General features: G+C 29.3%; 1 protein-coding gene across 2 annotated transcripts in view; it reads left to right on the plus strand.

Moving 5' to 3' along the window:
• The window catches only part of LOC113378001 (beta-arrestin-1), a gene marked incomplete at its 3' end in the record, with an annotated part of 290,018 nt that overhangs the window by 213,682 nt on the left and 52,243 nt on the right, over positions 1-24,093 (plus strand).

Consider the following 24,093-nt stretch of genomic DNA (forward strand, 5'->3'; position numbering starts at 1 on the left):
TATTTAGCTATGTAAGTTTTAATAAACATGGTACATTTAATCTCATAGCGTTCGATATATTAACTTATGGCATCACATAACATTTTTATTAAAAGTTGTAAAAAGTTATGACAAAGTTTATTAAAGGCTCTATAAACTTCGACAATTTAGTATTATTAAAGGAGGTTAAATTGTGAGTAATAGGGATTTTACTGGTGTGGATTTTGTACTATGTGAGGTACGGTTGTCTAAAATAATTATATGATTCATTAATCAAAGTTCGAGCAAATAACTTTTATAGGTATGTCTAGGAATAGCACATATAAATTATTAGAAGTGAGGAAGTAGGGAGTAATAGAAATTACTTATTCTGTATTTTTCATTGTTTCATAAAAAAACAGAAAAAATATTTTAAAAAATGACTTAAAATTGTTATGTATATCAATGAGTCAAATTAACTCACTATATCGTTCTAGTGTTAAATATAGTTTACTAATTCGAATCATAACAATACTGCTATTTCAGATATATATTAACAAATTGCTGTAATTTTAATGAATTGAGTTTCAGTGCGTACTAATTACATTTTTTTTTAATTTCCCAATATTAACGCGAACGAATTAAAATTATTTTGATGTAGACATACAGTAGTTTTTTACATATCATTACATTGTTTGGGTTATTCGCATATTTTCTATTGGTGTACTATGTAATAAAAGTGAGTCCTGAGTTCTATTAAATGTGTACATATTTGCATACATTTTTTATAAACTATTAAAAAATTATTTTATTTCGGGATGGGGTATTTATGAATTTTTAAATCATAAAAATGTATATTATGCATTAAATTTAAATTTATACAAAAATTTTTTTATTTCGTTTCGTTGAGCTTTGTCTAAAAGAACAAAGACGTTGAGAAGTGTTTGAGATTCGCCCTGTTAATTTAGGTTCTTGTAAGTGTGGTGTGTTTTTACATTGCTAATGGATCTGTATTTTTATTTTGGCTTCTGCTAATGAAACAATTAAGCGACAAAACAACGATCTGACTTTAATAAACGGATTGTAGAATGCGATACGACAACTTAATTGGTTATTAAGGGACCGTTGCCAATCTTGTAGAAGTGGCAAGGTCAGAAAACGAAATAAAACACTTGATAGACTTATATATTGAGTATAAATGTTACAGACTCATAATTTGAGTATATATAAATATTACATAACTGACTTATTTGTATAAATATAACATATTTATAAACTGTGCATATTACATTTAAGTACTACTTTTGTCGATTTATGTAGAGTCAAAATTCGTCATAGCAACACAGATTTCGTTCACACGTTCACAGTGATACGATGTAATTTACTTATCGTAAAATTAGTCTCTGATATACACTTTTTATCTCCAGTTTACTTTTTTGTCTCCAATTTATTCCAATTAAAACAGCTCACTACGGCCTAAAAAGAACATTTTTAATATGCCTTAAGTGATTTTTTGAACATTTCTGATAATTTTTAATTTTTTTTGATAACTTTAAATATTTTTGAAATCGATCGTGCTATTTGGCTGTTTTAGTGAATCTTAGTACGCAACCCAACTAAATGTAAACAAAAATTTTACATATTATTAAAACCGCTATAAAATATCGTATAATTTGATGTGCTTTTGTTTAATGATCATTTTCGACCGACAAGTTGCATCTTTTTATATTTTTTTTTATTGGATTCCAAAACCGCTGGACTTACCTTCCCAACAATACAATAAATTCTTTACTTCATTAACACAAGTGAAATGTTCTTTGAATCATTCAAATCGGGCGCTCTGTTCTCTGAAAAACTAAATTGCCATTTTTTGCACTTTTTGCCCCGTGTTTTTAAAACGGCTGGACTTGTTTTTGCCAAAAACTAATCAGCATGTCTCCCTATCAATAGGATTCGAATGCTTTTTTAATCATTCAAATCGGTTGATCCGTGCTCTTGAAATCGTGGACATTTCAAGCATACATACTACACACACACATACATCAATTTGTTCAAGGTATACCAAACTAAAGATTCAGAAGCCTTATAAACGTAAAGATATGAAAAAAAATATTTTCGATTTTTTTTTCGATTACTATAACTTACTCTAGATATTATTGATTTACTTTTGATTTTATACCGCTAAGAATTTTTAATTTTTGTAAAGATTTCCATGGAAGAATTGCTTCAATTTCCTCAATTTTGATGAGGCTTTACATGGTGATAGTTGATAGATAAAAGGAACACTCTGAAATATTTTAGGCCTATGATTAAATTATAACTTTTAACAGTTCGATAAAAAGTCACTATTATAAACAGTAAGATAAAAGTTCAATTCTGATGATAATTGTTGGATAATTGTTGCAAATCCCAAACAGTATCTCATTTGAATTCATTCTATAATTAAATGCAATTAAATATTATTACTTAATATTATAATCAACTAATATAACATTTATTATTGAAATTAAAATTAAAATGCAATATTGTTAGGTAAATATATTTATTTAATTTAATCCTTAATTAATTCAATTCTTTTCTAATTGAACAAAAGACAAAGCAATATAAAATATTCTCTAAAATGAATGAAATCAATCTCACTTTGATGCGCAGTTCTAATTAGACGTTTCTAATAATGAGAACGTATTTTCATTTTTGATCATCTCATAATAAATTGTGATCTATTTTCAAAAACATCGAGTAGAGAAAAATTAATTACCTGTACCGTGCTTTCTAGGAAAACTGATCCAAGGACTCTACTATGTTTATATGAAGGATATTTATTAGAAATTCTTAATTAGAGTTTAATTATGTTTTGCGCGGAAAATTTAAATTAAAACTTGCGCTCTATTTGTATTTCAAAGGCAAATTGCTTGTACATTCCGTTTTGTAAACAAATATTAGATTAATAGAATTAATTAAGAGAAATAAATTACTACTTTATTGTTAGTTGTTTGAGACAACTATCGGTGAATAGTAATAGAAATTAAATGACCGCGGGTATAAAGGTTCATCACCGATATTTCAGAATAAGTATAGTTAAGAATTTTTTAACAACGATATTTGAAAGTAGGAGGAAAAAGTTGTATAATCAGCCGTGACCTTGATTCTTACGACGTCGCTATCGGGAGATAAATGCCATTGTTTGAAAATTCGTAGTAAAAGCATTTTCTTTCGTTAGTTGTTTTGATAGTAAGCACTGTTGTTTAGTTAACATGACTTTAATGAAATTTTTAATTATACGTTTTTTAATTGTTTTATAAGATGTTATTTTTAATTTAAATTCAACAGTTTTTTATATAACTTTATAAAAGCTCACATGTGGGTGTGGTGAAAAGGACCAACTGAAGCTTTACCCGTATAAAAAATAGTAAATAAAAAGTAAGTTAAGTTAACAAAAGCATTCATACAATATTTAAGTTCAATAAATAATTATTCCAACTATGCTGATGTTTACTTCTGATGAAATACCAGATCAAGGTTATATACATAGTTATCTCCGTAAAAAATGTACCCAAAAAATTTATATTTTGTATTGGTTCAATAATGTAGCCATTATTATGTAAAATATAAAAAAAGACATTGGATCTGTGTGTCAACTGGCCGTTCATTGGGGTAAAAAGGACCAGGTGACTAATTTGTGAAAAACAGCAAAAAACACATTTCTACAATGATAAATTATCTGGTAGTTCTACGGAATATAGTAAGATAGTTCTTTGTATGATATATGTTATTTGTCGTGATATAATTGGTTTGTTCTTCGCAATATAATTGCTTAAAGTTGAATTGGATCTTTGGCCCCGCCCTTTATATTTTCACCATGTCATGAAATTTGCATGTGGTAAATTTTAGAATATAATGTTATAGCCCGAATGTAATATACTATAGAATTGTATTTTGGCATGTTAAATACCAAATTATCATCTTCTGTCTTTAATCGCGTAGGTCAAATAATGTATAAGCTGCAAATCGGATTATCTTTAATGAGCTAAGCCCGTCTGGCATTTGACTTTGTGCCTCGAAATTCCAATCGCGGCACTTCTATCTTTCTACTTGGATAAAATTATTTTCATATTACTAACTCAAAGTTTATAATAAGTAAAATGTATATAATATGTAAAGTGAAATAGCGGATAATATTTTCTCAAATCAGTGCGGTTCTAGTTGATTTTTGCATATGCAGATTGTATTTGAAATAAATGAGATACTATTATTCTAGGTTTCCTATTATAAGCTTTTCGTATCGCTGTTTTCACTATGATATGAAAAGGATTAATCGATAAAGCCAGGCTTGGGTGCATATGATTTGAAATTATAAACATTTGTAATAATGACATAATATATTAAATAATTGCAGAATTTGCAAATTATATAATATTGAGATTATAAACTTCCCGAACGAGAAGTTTATGTTTTCATCAAGAAATGCGAATCGCTAGTTTTATGCCTCGACGTTTCAAGCCATTCTGAATTGAATGAGACCAAATTTGGAAAAAGTATGTGTGTGTCAGTGTGTGTCTGTGTATCTGAACAGATTTTTTGCTGTAAATCGACGTTTCTCAAAAATGGCTGGACAAATTTCTTTTTTTCTTGCTGGACAAGTTATTCGATGTATCTCGATGAGGAGTATCGTTTGTCAGTTTTGCGCTACGATCGCCCGAACAGTTTTTTTGTAAATCGCAGAAAAGTTTTTCGTCCTCATTTTAGTCCGCAATTCTGACTCGATTTTAAAAATTCAAAAACCGCTCGAAAGATATTGGTTGGGAATCGTCCTGATTAGTTTGTGGTAAAGATCGGCCTGACCGTTTTCTTGTAATAAAATGTTAAAAAAAAATTTTCGTCGATTTTTATTATTATTTTTTGACGGTGGATACCATAGTCTTCTAGATCATACTGAAATATTACGGCCCTACGACAACTCGTTTAGCTTTAAAAATTCGTCAAAGTTTGCGAAAACTGGTATCGTTTTTTTCGCATTTTAGAGCTTTGATCGACATTTGCTCAAAAACGCCTGAACCGATTTCGGAAATTTGAAAGCCATTTGATGTATCTCAATGAGGACTATTGTTTGTCAGTTTTGTGCGACAATCTGCCGAGCCGTTTTAAATTCGTTTTTTCGAAAATTATTAGGATCACTTAGCAACTTTTTTGTTATTCTTATTACAAATCTTCGTCATCGTCGAAATAATCATAGACAAATATAGAGCTAAAAGTGATAGTAACAATGTGGAGATGAACATTGCAGAGTAACTTACCGGTTCAATTTATTATTTTAATACTGCTTTTAATAACATTTCCTACGTGCCAGCACATCTGTTGTTTTTGGTCGTGGTCGCTAAACATAACCCATTTTCATGAAATAATAAAAGTTGCAATCTGGGATTTATTCTTTTATGTTTTTATATGCCACTTAAGAAAAACAAAATTGAATAGACGTGTTACATTATTCACATCAAACGATTTCGATAGACTTTCGACCGCCCGCCAGTGCGATTTAAATAAAATTCAAACGCGCTTAAGCCTCCCAGGGCGGCGATAAATAAATCGTCCCATTAAGAGGTCCCTTTGAATTATTCATTGTTGAACGTTTACTTTTCTTTGCAATGTTTTCTATTAGAGTTCACCGGTAATATCATTATGAAATAATCACACCGTGTTTTGAACCTTCTCTCGACCGTAATGCAAAGCATGAACTTCAAATGAAATTGACTTTCTCTGTATTACGCAGTTATTTTGTAATGTGGAAATGGTCACTTAACAGCGCATTAATGCTTTTCATTATAAAAATTTTATGCATAATAAAAAGGTTTATTCTAGGAATTCATTTGCTTTGTACCTGACATTTGTAAGAGACAATTTATGATGTATATGTTTGAAGCTTTTTATAATATGTAGGGTAAGTACGGACTAAATGGCAGGGTGTTTTGTTTTTAAATGATATTATAACCAGTCTTATTCGTTTTTACTTATCTTTGCTTCATTGAGTACCAGTATGATAGTATTTTAATTAAGTAGGGACTATTATATCAAATTTATTATGAAAAAATGCAACCCATTACAGAAAGCATTTTGACCATATAGTACGGACCAAATGACGTATAGAGTAAGGGCATACTGAGATTTTAATTTTTAAGAAAAATTTCACAAGTTCACAAATAAATCATTTTCTACTCTTTGGGGCATTACCACATGAACCCAAAGGGTGCAAGTCATACATCGTAACAAAAATTCGCCGGGCTCAAAACAGAAAAAGAGCGTTTTGCAACAAATGCAAGTCTGTTTACCGGTGTAGAAGTTAAAAGCCAATCACCTCTTACAGGTTTTATTTTTTTGTGTTCTTGGCCTTGTAATGTATGCGATATAGTACTATGCCATTTTGTTCATTGTTTAAGTATGTTATTTTATACGAAATTGGACAAAAATGAATAATTAATCAACACTCATTCAAACATCTGATTATTGCAATAAAGTTGATCGAAATTACTAGTATTGGCATATTCATTGATTTCAATTGATTGATTTGGACCAAATAGGTCCAAAATAAAACATGGCAAAACCACCCTCAAAATCAACTCTTTAAGGCCCGAACACGTTTGAACTAATTACTGCGATAATACTGTTGCAATGTCGCTCAACATCTGACAAGATTGTGATTATGGCTTTCTTCATATTATACGTTAACGAAACTAGCCAATTTTAAAATAATGCCACTGCTTTATTTTGTCCATATTTTCTCTATTTATTATTAAAACTGGGTGTATCAATATGAATTTATCGTAGACGTTTTATTTACTATTAAATTTATTGGTTACATGCACTACATTTCTCTTATAAATACGTCAACATTTTTATTCTTTCACTATCGAAATACAACACTACAAAATGTATATTACAGTTACGAATTCTAAGTGGTCTATGTGTATGACGGAAATATGTAGATAAGATGGGAACCCGTTTTATGATCGAAATTAAATTTTATGTGTGTATAAACTATTTTATTTGAATACCAAAACAATAAGCATAATTTTTCAAACTTTGCTTTTAATTAGTGATTACATATAATTGATAGCGCAAATTGAATCAAGGTGAGCAAATAACGAGCATATTTTTTACAAAATCTATTATTTAAAAAAATCTAATTTATTTAATGGCAAAAGATGAAAAAAAAAACTAGACTGTAAAAGAAAGGTTATATCTTCACGAAGCCATTTTAATTTTTATCTTTAAAGCAAATGCAATATTTGAAATAGTTTTTTTTATTTGTTTTATCGTTGAAATAAATTATTATTTTTATAATTCATTAAATGTGTTTGATTTTAGATTTATTTTTTGTATTTCTTATTCGTCATATTGAAAACTGACAAAAAAGGCCTTTCTATAGAGATTTCCATCTTTCGAGTTACACGGTTTAGTTACACTGGAACGTATAAAAAGGGGGTAGGTGTATTTAAATTATGTAAATAATAAGATAATGCTACTATAATAATTTAATATTCTTTGGTAATAGTTGAAATGCCTATAAAGCTGAACATTTGTTATAATAAAATACTATGTTTTTATCTCTTTCTCTATCGATTGTTCAATTAAAGCCAAAAGTATGGTGCATACAAGTTCTCGCTAATATCCGAGTGTCTCCAATATACTAGCATATAATAAATTAAACTTTTATTAACTCACTTTTACCTTTCTCGAATCGTTTCAAGACGTCTATCATGTTCTGCAAATTAAATTCAGGTTTGTGTAATTAGATATCGCACTACGTATATGTGTAAAGTCGTCCTTGCCTCCCCGGGAAAAGCAATTCAACTCGTCTTTGTCAAATAAACACAAGATTTACACGATTCGAACGTGCATCTATTACAGCAAATCTTCAGGTTGTGTCGAAAGCTCGCGAACGAACTTTAAGCTTTGATATAGGTAAGCGAAGTGGGATTTAATTAATATCGTGATCCGGAGATCCGGAGCAGGAAAGGTACACGCACGCCTGAGTTACGTGTCAGGCACACACGCGGATATTTCGAGTACTCTTCCAGTCACTAATCCGACTTGTTCGAGGGAAAGACCTGCGAATTGTATTTGCGGTTTCAAATTCACAGTTAATTGGGATATGAATGTGTATGACATTATGCCTTTAGGCATTAAATTCTTAGATCTTCTCTTTTTTTCTATTCTAAAATTACGTGGATAAAATTCTTTATTGAAATAAAATATAAGTTTTTTTATTGTTTATTTGTTGACTCGGTATACATGTTGTACATTAGTCATCATATATTTTATAATTAATCTTTATACTTTTATTTTATTTGCTTGTTTATAATTTTATAGTGCACCATACGAGTATGTCTTTTTCTTTGTTAATAATATTTTAAAATTGGTTGGGACGTAGATTGTTTTTCTTACAATTCCCGCCATAGTTCTTGTCTACACTTTGCCGATTTTTTGCACTTCATAATGGCGTGCTCAGCATCCGCCCTAGTCGCTCCACTCAAGCAATAGCAATTGGGATCGGTATTGATCCCAATTCTACTCAGGACAAACGGAGTGTATGTATGGTTAAATCTTAATCTACATATTGTAGAAAAAAAAAGCTCGACATTCAGTAAACCATGATCTGATAGGTATTACTTCTTGTCAAAATACGATTAACTCGTATAAGTTAAGCATAATAATGATAAGGTACTTTAAATGATACACATTAAACACACGAAACATATTTTGATCTAATATTTTGAAATAATTTGAAAAGAGCGATTTTGAAAAGTTGAAATTCAGATTTTTTTAAATATAGGGGAGACTGGGTACGGTTGTGTCAGGGTACAGTAGTGACAGTTGTCGCTAAACAGCTAAACTATAGTGATTTTGAGATAGGGTCCAAAGGGAAAAATACGGGATGTTTGTTGAAACAAGTTTACATTATTGCATTGTCCTACGTTGACACGATTGCTTTTAAAGAGTCAAAAATAAACTAGTGGCATCGTGCCTTAAGGCAAATTGCTGGAACTTCCTGTACCAAAAATTTAAATTTAAAAAAAAATTAATTATCTTTTAGAACTCCGAAAAAAACGATTGTTGAGATTTTTAAAATTTTTGAAAAAAATTGACCTTTTTGTTTTTTGTTCTAAGGTATACCAAAATGTTCAGAAACTTTTGAAATGTAAAGATATATAAAAAATTTCACCCTGGGGAAGTTAAAAAAATAAATTGCTTTCGATGTCTTCATATAATAACTATCATTTATATATAAATACATTACTTTGTTTGTTATTTTGCTATAAGTTGATAATTAGTAGGTAATTACAAGCAATTAGATAATTTAACTCAGTTATGACGATAATTTGTTTTCAAAAGTGTGCGTTGGGTACGGTTGTGACAACTTTTGTGGTTACGGTTGTGTCTTGTTTTTTATGTATTTTTCGGTTGAAAGGCTGAACATGTAAAGAAAAATCTAAGAAGTCAAAATACGAAAGAGAAAGGGAAAGAAAAATTCAATACAAGCAAAGAATGATCCTACCTGGTGTTCATAGGTGTTGTTTTTTTAAACATATTTATGCCAGTCACAACCATCTTGGGTTGTGGGCGGTTGTGACCAGTGGTGTTGTGCTAATATTTTTTTTGCCTGGACGCTCAAATTTAAAATCCGGTTCATAAACCGATTCAAAAAATTTGATATATTTCGATAAGAACTCACAAATGTAATATATTGGCTTATTATATAATTAACTCTATTATATACAGCTAGTCTATACATTAAATTGTAGAAGTATGAGGGAATCATTGAGTACATAATTTATATTCTTCAATGACATTAATTATATTTATTCTGGTATTATTTGTATTCATTAGTATCTACATGTATTTATTATGATATAAACGTACTCAAGATTTATTACAATACTTTATAAGACTTATCCTAATAATATGATAGATAACCTATTACCTATCATACTATATTATATTATTGTATATCATAGATAGATATCTATTATCTATCATACCGTGAGATACCTATACCGTCATTAACTTATTATATACCTACATACCTTTTACTTCTTATAAATATTACTGTCTAATTTATATATTCACCTATATTATATAGGTTTACCTTACGTCCTATGTATTATCTCTACCTATTATATATATTATCTATTGTCTATACCGGGAATTGAACCCGGGACCTCCGCGTGGAAGTCGCGCACCTTAACCACTACCCTATCGGGTACCCCCATTAATAATATAATATGGGACGCATTGTTGTTTCCGCGGGTCATTTTCTAATTAATTGATAATTAATACTAAGGTGGCGCGACGACACGCGAAAAAAGACGGTTGATTGTAGCGTTACGGTGGTGTAGTGGCTAAGGTCGTAGCGTTCCACGCGGCGGACCCGGGTTCGATTCTCGGTAGGGTTAATGTAGCGTGTTTAAAAAAATATATAGGTAATAGAATATAACGTAGATATAGGTTAGGTGTATTCGGTATACAATGTAGGGATTTGAGAGTATGTGATGAAATATAGCGCATGGTATATAGATGTAAGGCATGTAGTATAGAATGCAACGTATAGGCATACGTAAGGCTATAGAAATACACGAATAGGAACCTATGATGTAGGTGTTAGCGTATAAGAAATGCCTCTTTATTTAAGATTATAAGATAAGATGAGATAAGAATTATAAGATAAGATATGAGATTTAATTTATAAATATTATTTTTTCTATAAGAAATTTTATCTCGATATTAAATATCTAAAATATCCGTTAAGGCGTCGATTACACCTTACTGCTGCCTTTGCCGTTATCACTTCATAAAAAATTAATTACTGCACTTTTAAACGATTGTGTGCACTATGCGACAATAGAACTATAAATTTTATTAAATGTTTGAGTAACTTGTGCGAGCTGAATTTCTTAAGGGGGTATTCTACTGTAGAATTTTGAAAAAATCGAAAAAAAATTTTTTTCATATTTTCAAAGTTTAGTTATTCAGAAATATGTCATTAAAAGGATTTTTCAAAATCACTATTATTTCCTGAGTTATATCCGTTTAAGTGACGTGGCCTCGGTTTGGGTCCGACCGAGTCTCAAACTTTGAACGCGTTTTTCTCGGAACTACTTTCTTCGAGCTGGCGGTAAGGAATGAACCTCTAATGAACCGATTTACTTAAAATTTGGAGAGGATCTTCTCTATACATCGCTCTATCGCATGGACCTTTCGCAAAACTATAACTTTTTATTTAGTATTTTTAAAAAATTCGGAATTGTTAAAAAAAACATGAAAAAAAAATTTTTTTCAAACTGTCGTCATTCAAACAAAAAAATTTTTTTTAACTTATCCAAGGTTCATACGATAGCGGCATCTATAATAATTAAGAATCAATCTATTTTTTATGTTTCGGATCACCAGGAGGGTTGGAACCATGCACCCCAGGACGCCCTCTTTTTTTTTGAGCCCCCACTTTGACTGCTCATAACTTTGTGAATTCTATTTTTTTTAATTATTTTTTTTATGTAATAATAAAATATCAATAAACAAATCATAAAAAATCGATAGTAAAAATATTATTTGTTTCCTTTATTCAGCGCTTCAAAAACCGGCCAAAATTCATGCTTCTACAGTAGAATACCCCCTTAAGGTGTTCTTAGTCTCGCAACTTACTGAATTCTAAAAATTCTAAATTTAAAAATATAATATAAAAATTATTATACCGCTGTTTGGGAGGTATGGCAATTTATAAATATACAGACTAATATATACAGAATTTGGAATTTTTCTATAATCCGTAATATTGAGAAAGTTTGCATTAGACCTAAAAAGGGATCCGTATTTATCTAAGCTATGGAAATATATATGGAAAAATTATATGATTTGCACATGCATCCTGTGCTTACTTAAACTAAACAATGATCATAATATGTTTAACAAATTTTTAACAGTATTTACAAATTATATTCAAATCACCTAAAGCAAGTGGGTTAGTCGTGTAATTTTTTAATTTGCCTCCCCCCTCTGAATTTAAAAATGGATTTTTCTGTGGGGCGTGCGCTCCACGTTGGGAATTACTAGTCTAGGAGTACAATTTTTTAATCTACTACCAGGTTAAAATAATCGAGTGATCATCAATTCCACAGAACCTTCATCAGATTTTCAAAAGATCAAAGTTTCTATGAATATGCATACAAATCTCAAATTGTAGGCCGAAATTGAGACGATAAGTCTATTGAAATATCAGGGTAACTCTTTTGCTATAAATTGTCAACTAATTTACCACTAAATAAATGTCAATAAAACAATGATTAAAAAAAATTACCAATAGATCTTGGATTGTAAAAATTTACAAGCGATCGAACGGCTTATATTTCTGCCTTATTATTAAAATATTATTTTTTTTTAATTTAATTAAAAGCAAAAGAGTTCTTATGCTTTTGTATTTATAGAATTGCTTTTTTCGCTACAATCAATTTCCATTATATGAATGTCTTAAATTATTTATTTTATTCGACTAACGCCCGCTATGTCCGAAACAAGTCCAACTTATATCCGCAATATTAGGGTGTCAGACACTTTTCGGTCTTAAAGTAACATATGTGAAATTTGAAATACACTACTGTATTGTAATTGATATTTCAATTCATACACCTCAATTTGTTACTAAATTAAAAACGACTTTGATAAAACCAGTGGTGTTGTGCTAATATTTTTTGCCGGAACGCTAAAATTTAAAAACCGGTTCTAAAACCAGTTTTCATGTTTTTTCCGGTTCCGTTCGAAAAGGAAAGAAACAAAAATTATTACAAAACCCATTTTGTGCACATGTATGTATGTTTATTACAATAATAACATTTAATAAAAATTAGTTGAATAATAACGTATAAAATTTACTAATTAAATCATTTTCTGTATGTAGCGATTTTTTTATATTTTTTCTTGCCGGAACGCGTTCCGCCCCAAAAATGATTTGCTGGAACGACGTTTATTACAATAATAAGAACATTTAATAAAAATTAGTTGAATAATAATTTATAAAATATACTTATTAAATCATTTTCTGTATGTAGCGATTTTTTTATATCTTTTTTTGCCGGAACGCGTTCCGCCCCAAAAATGATTTGCCGGAACGACGTTCCGGCGCGTTCCGGCTCGACAACACCACTGGTTGTGACACTTGCCCTTTTCTTGTATGATTTGACTAATCCGTCGTATATAAGGACAGCATTTCAGCATTTTCAGGTAGACAAATGTTCAAATTACCATTTAATTTACTTTTCTTCCACCTAACTTGTAATTTAACAAAATTATTGCTGATCAAAATAAAAGTGGCACACCCGCGCCATTTCTTTTTTGTATATTGAGGTTTGTCAAATTTGAATAAAAATCAAAATCTTTTAATGTGAAAAATTTGAAAATTTAAGTATCTATTAAAATGCGGTATGAAAATCTTTTCCTGGTATGTTTCTCTAATTTTGATTACTGTTCTGTACATGATATGACTGCTAATCAAATAAAATTATAATATATCTTTTAATGTAATTCAATGAATTAAACATAAATGATCATATCGCCCATTTTCTCAAAGTCGCGTTAGAAAAATAGTATTTAAATCTGCTTAAATTCATACACGCTCTTACTTTTGTCGAGAATTGTCAAATGATTAGGAAATTTAAAATGTTTAAATATAAATCGGTTTTGATAGAATTTAATAGCATTCCTCATCAGAAGATGAGTATAAATCATCTTGTCACACATAAAAAATAAAATGTCGTTTTTACTAGTCACTATGACATGTCAGCATGACAACCTATGACATGTCAGCATGACTAACGGATATTCTTCTAGCATAAATCCTTAATAATAGATTTTCCGACTATGATATGGAATAAAAAGATTTCTTGTTTCATGTCACAATTTCGATGAGCTTTTGCTGCATATTCCGCATATCTTGAAAATGCGAAGAAAATGTTTTTTTCATATGCAAGTAAATGATGTAGCCATGTAGCGAATTGTCATAGTAAAGGGTACAAAGAATATATTTATTTTAAAAGTTCTAGTGCATTGTATTATATGAAAGTGAAGTAATTTTGTGGTGATCTAAAAATTTTTTAAGGAAAATGCATATTTTGTTTAGCTTTTTAAGTAAAATTGTTTTCGATGAAATGATAAAACAATTTCTCTACAAGATACTTCAATCAATGCCGTTCATTTAAGAGAGAATTTATGGCAATTATGTATATTTAAACTGATTTCGGAATTGTGATATATAAAGTTTTATTTCAGAATTATGTTTATATTTATTAATTCAAAAGTCGGAAACAAAAATTTTTTTCTTAAAATGTTAAAATTTTGACCTTGGAAAATCGGAAAATTTGTTTTTAAGTGTTTGGTTAACTTGAATTTCTTTTAAAATTCTCAGAGAATATTAATTTCAATTATCAATACTTCAATGTATTGTAACATAAGTTGATATTAGACTTATTATCAATACACACACATTTCTTACTGTTCAGTTAAAATTATAATAGGTTCATTATTTATACTATTTATAATACTTTTACTACTTGATTTCTATTGAGAGAAACATTGTTGGATAATAATGAAAATTGTGGAAGTGAAATTTTGAAGGTCAAATGTTATGTTTTATTTCCACATGCATATTCATTCTATTTTTGTTTTTTGTGTACATTAATCAATTACACAGACCCAAAGTCAAAATTGGAGGTCAAGAGGCAAAATATTGGAAAAAATTATAAAATCTCCAATCTAGTAATTCTTCTGCATGATTCTTAAAATCTCATAATTTCTATTGTTTCTTGGCCCGTTTTACTTTAAATGACTATTGAGTATTTACTAAAATGATCTATTATGTTTTATAGAAAACAGCAATAATTTGCCAAAATATCTTCAGATATTAATTACACAAAAGGTTGCAGATTACCCAGGAACAATGAGAAGTAAATATGATTGCAAAAACTACTGAATTATACAAAAAAATTTAATAGGTCATTTAATTGAAACTCAATAGTCATTTAAGGTAAAGAGGCAAGGGAACGGCAGAAATTATAAGATTTTAAGTATTATGCAGAAGAATTACTATATCAGACTTTTTTCCAATTTTTTGCCATTTGACCTCTCAATTTTGACTTCAGATTTGTGTTCAGCGGTAAAAACTACGTTGGAAAATATATGCCTAACGCCCAATATAGACAACTTTTTTTGTGGATCTGTGTTATATTTGTATTACATGTACAATAGAATATTGTTAAAATTAAAATTAAGGTAAATGCTTTGCTTTTATTATTAATTATATGTACTTTCGATTATGCAATATATGTTTAAGTTTTCTTAATTTTTCTGCAAAAGAATTTATAACATGTATTTCCATCTGAAAACAGCTCGTTTGAGCAGTACGGACGAAAGTTGCATCATTAATTCTTTCACAATACGTACTTGATTGAGTTGAAACTGTTTCAGTCAAATATTTCTTTGGAATCTGCATTGTATTAAATGTTTTTGTACAATTAACTTCCCTTAGCGTAGTTATAGTAATGGGCCGAAAATCGAAAATGCTAATTTTTGCATATTTTCACGTTTTGAAGGTTTCTGAACATTTTGGCATACCTCAGAAAAAATGGATGTGTGTGTGTTTTTTGTTTGTTTGCATTTTTTCGGTCACGTTTTCGGGCGCACGGGTCAACCGGTTTGAATGATTCAAAAAACATTCGATTCCTATCGATAGGGAGATGTGCTGATTAGTTTTTGGCAAAGGCAGGTTTAGCCGTTACGGAGATGCAGAGCAAAGAATGCCGAGAGAGCAAAGAGTGTCGAGATTTTGAGAGAACGGAGCATTCGATTTGAATGATCTAAAAAACATTCAGTTTGTAATGATGGGTTGAAAGTGGTGATTTGTTAAAAGGCAGGTCTAGCCGTTTCAAAGATACGGAGCTAAATGTACAAAAAATGCTAGTTTTTGAGAGAACTAAGCATTCGAGTTGAATGATTAAAAAAACTTTCTGCTTGTGTTGACGAAACAATTGCTTTTGGAAAAAACTTTTTTTTTTCAAAAAGAAATTTTTGTTGTATATCGAAAATAATTCATATTTTAATTTTAATTCTTGCTAAAGTTCTAAAGCTCACTTATATTCTTTAAAAAATAGTTTTAACTTTGCAATTCAGTTTATATAATTCTTATAAAATATATTAGACAATATTACAGTATTTATTTATAATAATCTATTTGAAAACGTTTATTATTCCTCGAACATTTTGTTACGGTACGGGAAGTTCCAGCAATTTGCCTTAAGGCAGGATACCATACACCACTAGTTTTGTTTCAATATTAGTATATATTAAATATTAATTTTTTACACTATTGACAGAACTTGAGTATTACACTTGTGCAACACTCAACTGTTTTACAAAGAATATACAGTTTTTAATACATTTTTCAAATGAAACATCGAATCGAGAAAAAATATTTGAAATATCAGTATTGTACATGTATCGTATATGTATTTTTGTATGTGTTTGAGTAAAGTTGGTTACTCCTGCCCTAGTTAATTTATTTGCATACGGACATAGCCCATTGCATGCGAGCACGTTATAGTTTCCAGAGCCCCTATACTTAATAATTGATTAATATTATAAATTATTAAACCGGTCATTATGTCCATTTGGGATAATAGCTTTTCCAGATACGGCTCATAGCAAGTACCTAATCTCTGATTTCCCTGCATTTTACTGGTGTCATAAATTCTCCGTTCGAGGAGGAAGGTCTCAGATATAATCCGATATCCACAATTAATTCTTAATCAGCATTCTGTAATTGATTGCGTGCTAAACTATACAATTACACTTGCTCGTTTAGTTTCTTGTTTGACGCCGGGAATTAGGTGCTCTGGATTAGGAAGGTTTGATGCGGGACGGACCTTTTTATCCTTTGAGGTCTGCTTCGAACAGAGTTTACAAAGGAAGGTCGAAATCCCACAGCAAAGAACAATTTAATTTGTATTGACCGTACAGACCGAACTATTTATAAGCATTTAATGGATGATTACGTTATCTTCAGAAGTTGAATGTGGGATTCAATTATTTTACATACATTTCACTATAATTGATTTTATGCTTCAAATATTTTGAATTTATGGTGTTTTCAGCTCAAACTTAGAATCCTATAGTTCTCATTTTATCTTCTCTTAAAGTTTCAAAAATTTACATCTTCCAGTTTACGAGATGAGTGATTATACTGTCAATCACTGCACAATATAATCCTTAGAATTAATCATTGCGAAAATATTACGATTTATCGTGTTTTAGAGAACCGGTTCGAAATAAGCACACAAGATTTTCTTGCTCATTAAATTCGATTTAATGGATCGTTACTGATGTATTAGTGCAGTAAACGGAGCGTTTTAGGTCTGAATTTTTTTACTGTGCTCCGAATTTCATGAAATTTTGGAATTAGGTTCATCTTACCCTCAAATTCAAAATTGAAAACAATTCGGGTTGCGCCATCACCCCCCGGGGGGATGACACCCCTTCTCAATTGTGTAATTACATTTTTTTAAAATAACGTCGGAAATCGATAGAAGAGCTAATTATAATAAAAAAATGTCTTCTATAGTTTTTCAAAAAAACTAATACTTTTCAAGTTACTGGCCGCTAAAGATTCATATATTTTTGGCGTTTTTCTTCGTTTTTTTGCAAATATCTCCTAAAATATACATTTTAACGAAAATCATGTAATGAACAAAATAATGTCAATAAAAATCTTAATAAATCGGTATTACATAAAGTGTTCTAGGAAAAATATTAAGCAAGATTTGAAAGAGCAAAGTCGTTTTTTATTTCGTTCAAGATTTAATTGTTGTATTTAAAGCCATCTAGTGTCGAGGTTTTACATTTTATGCATTTCGGTGAAATTGGGTTTTATAGTGCTCAACATAAGCTTTAAAATGAGTGCTGTTACAAGTTTTTTGTGTGTAAGATGAGTGAGCTATCACGCAAATAAGAAGGCATATACGAAGTTTTTTTCTTTTAAATCATATGGTTTAATGAGCGCCATTTCCACCAGAATTAAAGTAATTCACATTCCATCTAGAATTCACTTCATTATAGACATCTTGATGGATTCTAGTAAATTCACTACTTTAGTACAAACTATTTTCAGAAAACTCACGATTTTATAAAAACTTTTTTTTCCAATTTGCGCGGTCGCGCAGTCTTTAAACATTCATAACTCTGTCAATTTTTGTGTGAAAGAAAAATAATAAAAAACAATAATAAGTCAGAAAGATTCCTTTGATTTTTATCTATAAGCTTTTATACGTATCTTTTATTCTTTTTGAGATATAATGAAAATAATTTCGATTTTTAAAAAAATTGAAAAAAAAAGTTTTTATAAAATCGTGAGTTTTCTGAAAATAGTTTGTACTAAAGTAGTGAATTTACTAGAATCCATCAAGATGTCTATAATGAAGTGAATTCTAGATGGAATGTAAATTACTTTAATTCTGGTGGAAATGGCGCTCATTAAACCATATGATTTAAAAGAAAAAAACTTCGTATATGCCTTCTTATTTGCGTGATAGCTCACTCATTTTACACACAAAAAACTTGTAACAGCACTCATTTTAAAGCTTATGTTGAGCACTATAAAACCCAATTTTACCGAAATGCATAAAATGTAAAACCTCGACACTAGATGGCTTTAAATACAACAATTAAATCTTGAACGAAATAAAAAACGACTTTGCTCTTTCAAATCTTGCTTAATATTTTTCCTAGAACACTTTTTGTAATACCGATTTATTAAGATTTTTATTGACATTATTTTGTTTATTACATGAATTTCGTTAAAATGTATAATTTAGGAGATATTTGCAAAAAGACGAAGAAAAACGCCAAAAACATATGAATCTTTAGTGGCCAGTAACTTGAAAAGTATTAGTTTTTTTGAAAAACTATAAAAGACATTTTTTTATTATAATTAGCTCTTCTATCGATTTCCGACGTTATTTTAAAAAAATGTAATTACACAATTGAGAAGGGGGGTCATCCCCCCGGGGGGTGATGGCGCAACCCGAATTGTTTTCACTTTTGAATTTGAGGGTAAGATGAACCTAATTCTAAAATTTCATGAAATTCGGAGCACAGTAAAAAAATTCAGAGGTTATACCCTTCTTTCCTCTCCGTTTACTGCACTATATAGGTTCTTTTCGAAAATATCTAGTGCTAAATCCCTCTTCAGAGTTAAGACTGGGATTATCATCTTTTTCAAATAAGAACGAATTTCTCGTGATTGATTTGATTTTATATTTATAGAAATAATAAAACTCTATACGTAATTGTAGACCTTTTTAGAATTGAAATTTATTGAAAATCAATTCTAGTTATGTTTGTTAATAAATTTAAATATGCAACTACTACATTTTGAAGGCAAATATTTCACTATGGACTATAAGTTTGACTATAGACAAATCACAAATCAATTATAAAACTTTGAAAGAAATATTAGCTTTTTATAATATTTTAACTTATTATTTTCTACTTATTTTTGCTCTATAATTTAGTTAGTATACAGTTATTGCATTTTATTAATATATTTGATACAATATTCAATAATAAATAAATAAAAATAAAATTAAAATTAATGAATAAAAAATTTCTTATTATATTAATTATGTATTTAAAATATATATCTTGTGTCATAGAACTTACTTCATTTATAATTTTTACGAGGATATATGAAAGTTAAAGTAAATAGCAATAAACAAGTAGCAATGAGCTTTATATATAAATAATAAATTGAATAGAATAATGTTTGAGAAACTGAAGACATCAGTATTGAGGATTGAACACTTTGTTATAAATCTATTTACGATGCGCTCATTTTATTTTTCTCTACAATATCGAATTATATAGATATATTATATAGAAATAGTTCCCATACAGTAGTTACTTTACATTGTTATTTATACTCAATATCAATATGGAAAATTTTCGGTCAAAAACAATATTTTCAGAAATTTCTTTGTGAAACGATTTACTTTTTCTCACTTCGATTTTTTATGTTCGGGGCGTCATAAACCTTTTTTATTTTAAAGATATATATATATATATATATATATATATATATATATATTACATGGGTTATAAATATTAATCTTCTTATTCATCTTTCCAAAGTACACGTTTTATTGGATTTTTGTCTTGAATGCTTTATATACTTTAATGAAGATGTTTTTATTATCAAAGCGAAGTATTAATTTGGAAGACGTCGGAGATGTTACACAAAAGAAAATTAATCTGGAACATTAAACAGACTGAAATTAGCAATCGTAATTAGTCGAAATTAATTCATTGTGATCAATTTATTCGTGTTAAAGTTCTTATTAACAAATGAAGAAAATTATTTTCACTGGGAACAAGATTTGTATAAATATTGCTGTTAATTTTTGTAACATATATATATATATATATATATATATATATATATATATATATATATATATATATAGCAAGAAAATATGTTCAAGTAATCGTTGTCATTTATTGTCAAGTTTACATTCATTTTTTTTTATTTATAGCAGATCTTCAGTGTTTTAGACAGATATTCAATAATATTACTGTGTTTTTTTACAATGTATTTTAAAATGATTTAAAAATATTTATTTGTAGAATAAAATGTGTTTTTGGAGTAGCATTTTCGTTCACACATCAGTACTTTCGGACATAATCGTTTATAACTGAATAATAATAAAAGGATATAGGTAATGGTCAATATTTCTCAATAAAATACTCTATTCTTATATTATGACCTTTTACGAGTGTAAAATGTTACAAATAACTATTGTTCTGCGAAGTGTTTTTGAGATTCCAGAAGAAACGTGGCTATGCCTGCCCTTCAGTTATCGATTGTACTGATGTGATATAAACGATTACTTTTACTTCGAAAAATCTAACCATTTTAATATTATAACACTTTAGGATTTTTTCTTTTTAGTATCTTATTTTTTCACTGGATACGAAATTAAATATTTTGATTATTAGTTTAAATTTAGTTTTTATTACGAATTTCAACAAATTGCATTAAGAGAGTAAGAATAGTTTTTGATGATAAAATAAATATTTTTAAAATAAACTGTATGAAAATGTTAAAAAATAGCTAATTTTTAATTTTAAGTATATTATGTACACATTTCGGGAAGTTCAAACAAGATCAACTTAACAACATTTTATCTCTCCAAGATAAAATTCCACTTATAACTAATAATTTTATGAAGTGATTTCCTCAAAATATTTTGCAGCTTGATGTTCCAGATTATGAAATGTTTTTCAATTAAAATAGCAAACGGCCACTTTTATACACATGACGAATATACTCGTCAATACTTCAAATTTTGCCACTTCTTCATGGTGTCTTTATTTGCCAATCGCAGTTAACTGGTTAAACAAACTATTTTTATTATTAAAACGAAACGTTCTAAGCTTTTTTTGTCATGCCTGAATTTTCTAAACAATTATCAAATATTACTTTTATACCTCTAAAAATTAGTATTGGGTAGGGCGGAGCATAAAGGTCCAATTTGACTTCAAGTAATTTTACAGTATAAACCAAACAAATTACATCAAAAAAATTTGGTATGTTCAGTAACTTAATTTATCATTGTAAAACTATTTATTTTTGCCATTTTTCAAAAATTTGTCACCTGGTCTATTTTACCTCATTGACGGGGTAACATGGGACAGCCAAGAGGCAAGCAGATAAAATGTCTTAATTTTAAGTGGATTTCACGAAATAATAGATACAATGTTAAACCAATGCAAATTATAAATATCATGGGCACGGTTCTTACAAAGATCACACTGTATATAACTTTGGTATTGTGTACCTTGTATTTTGCCAGAAATATTTATCAGCGGAGTTAGAATAACTATTAATTAAAAAAGATCTTGTGAAAATGCTTTTATTAATTAAATTTGCATTTTATTTTTACCCCACCCACATGTAAACTAAACCACAAACATCATCATTTACAAAAACAATTATATTATTTTCAAAATACGTCGGTTTTCCTTTTATTATATCCCATTACATTTTTCTATATTTATACATATAATCTATTATACAATGGCATTAATATATAATTATCCACAGCAGTTGGTAATTTAATAGTTTGTTTTACCAATTAGTTTTTAATCTGAGAAGCTTTGATCTAGGTGATGGAGACATTAACTTTCAGTTCGTCGAGTTTTTCATTTGTCGTTCTACTACGTTTTGCGCTGCGGGGGGCTAAATGACCCATTTGCGCTGGCACCGAGAGGAGGAAATAAATCCTTTTTTCCCTTGTCAGTTCAAAGTTGTTGTCATTACATTAAATGAAATGATAAATGTCAGTGTTTACCACGTTATGTCATATGCGAATGTTAATAAAATGTACAAGGAACGCTTATCTTTTGTGTTTTTTTATTTTTTGCTTACTATAAAAAAAATTAGAATAGGATAAAGCGGGGTACAAAGATCCAATTTGACTTTGGGAGTTATACTTAAGGTGACCATATTTTTTTAAAGTCAAAACCGAAAAGGCTATTTTTAGCTATGCTAATCCGGGACGGAGGGGGTCAATTCTTTATAATTAACTTGAAAAATTAGCGCTTATTCGTATGTTTTCCTGGTTTTGTTAATTAACTTCCCGTAGGGCAAGTTATAGTAATCGCAAAAAAATCGAAAATGAAAATTTTTATATATATCTTTACGTTTCAAAACCTTCTGAACATTGTGGCATACCTTAGAAAAAATGGATGTATGTATGTGTGTGTGTGTGTGTGTGTGTGTGTGTGTGTTCGGATACAAATTTTCGTCGACGATTTTGGGAACACGGATGAAGCGATTTGAATAATTCAAAAAGCATTCGATTCGTATTGATAAGGAGACGTGCTGATTAGTTTCTGGCGAAGGCAGGTCTAGCCATTTCGAAGATACGGGGCAAAAAGTGCCAAAAATATTAACTCAGTTTTTAAGAGAACGGAGCGTCCGATTTTAATAATTCAAAAAACATTTCACATTGTGGCATGTGGCATGCCACATTCACATTGTGGCATGAAGAATTGATCAAATTTTCATGAAGGCAGGTCTAGCGGTTTCGGAGATCTTGTGAAAAAAGTAAAAAAAAATGACATTCGGCGGTCAAAAATGATCATTAGACATATGCACATCAAACTATCAGATTTTACAGAGATTTCAATAATAAGTATAATTTTTGTTTACATTCTTATGGGTTCCGTACCAATGTTTATCCGTTAGACGGCGACGCGGCGCTTACGCGCTTTGACATTTCGTCTCTATTCAGTTAAAGCAGTACGATTACTTTGAAAAAAGTTCAGAGTTTCCAAAATATGTCAAAATAAAGAAAACATTTTTTTTTTCAAAAAAAGTAATTTTTTGTCAAATTTATAGTTTCTCAAAAATCTAATTTGTTCGAAGTAAATTTTTTTCAACAATGTTATTCTTTTTAAAAAAATAATAATTTTTGGTACGGGAAGTTCCAGCAATTTGCCTTAAGGCACGATTCCATGCGCCCTACTAGTTTTTTGTGAAATGGAACATTACAATTTAAATTTTTACCCGGTACAAAAGATCCAAATACGGGTCAAATTTTGCTTTAAAAAAAAAACAAGGTGTAAATCCGGGACTGTCCCGGCCAAACCTGGACGTATGGTCACCTTAGTTATAGTACTATGAAAACTAAATCCAACTACTTTAAAACAAATAACACATATCAAACAACGATCTAACTATGTTCAGTGAATTTTTATTTTTATTTTGCTGTTTTTCAAAAGTTGTCATCTGCTCCTTTTATTTTGCTGTTTTTTATTTTCAAAAGCGATTGCCAGGGAACAAGAATATTTATTATTTTATTTTTAATTTTAAAGTAGTTTTACGGAATAATGGGTACTCTATTTAATCAATGTAGTTTAGTTATTTGATAGGACAAGGAACTTAAAATTTATAATCTAAATCTATATTGTTGAACATAATAAACAAAATTAACACTCACTACTATCATAAATTTTGCTTTTGTTGCTATTATAGGTTTTCAGACT

The sequence above is a fragment of the Ctenocephalides felis genome, unplaced genomic scaffold (assembly GCF_003426905.1).
Source record: "Ctenocephalides felis isolate EL2017-DRISC unplaced genomic scaffold, ASM342690v1 CF-g0.4_SCAFFOLD_01886, whole genome shotgun sequence".
NCBI lineage: Eukaryota > Metazoa > Arthropoda > Insecta > Siphonaptera > Pulicidae > Ctenocephalides > Ctenocephalides felis.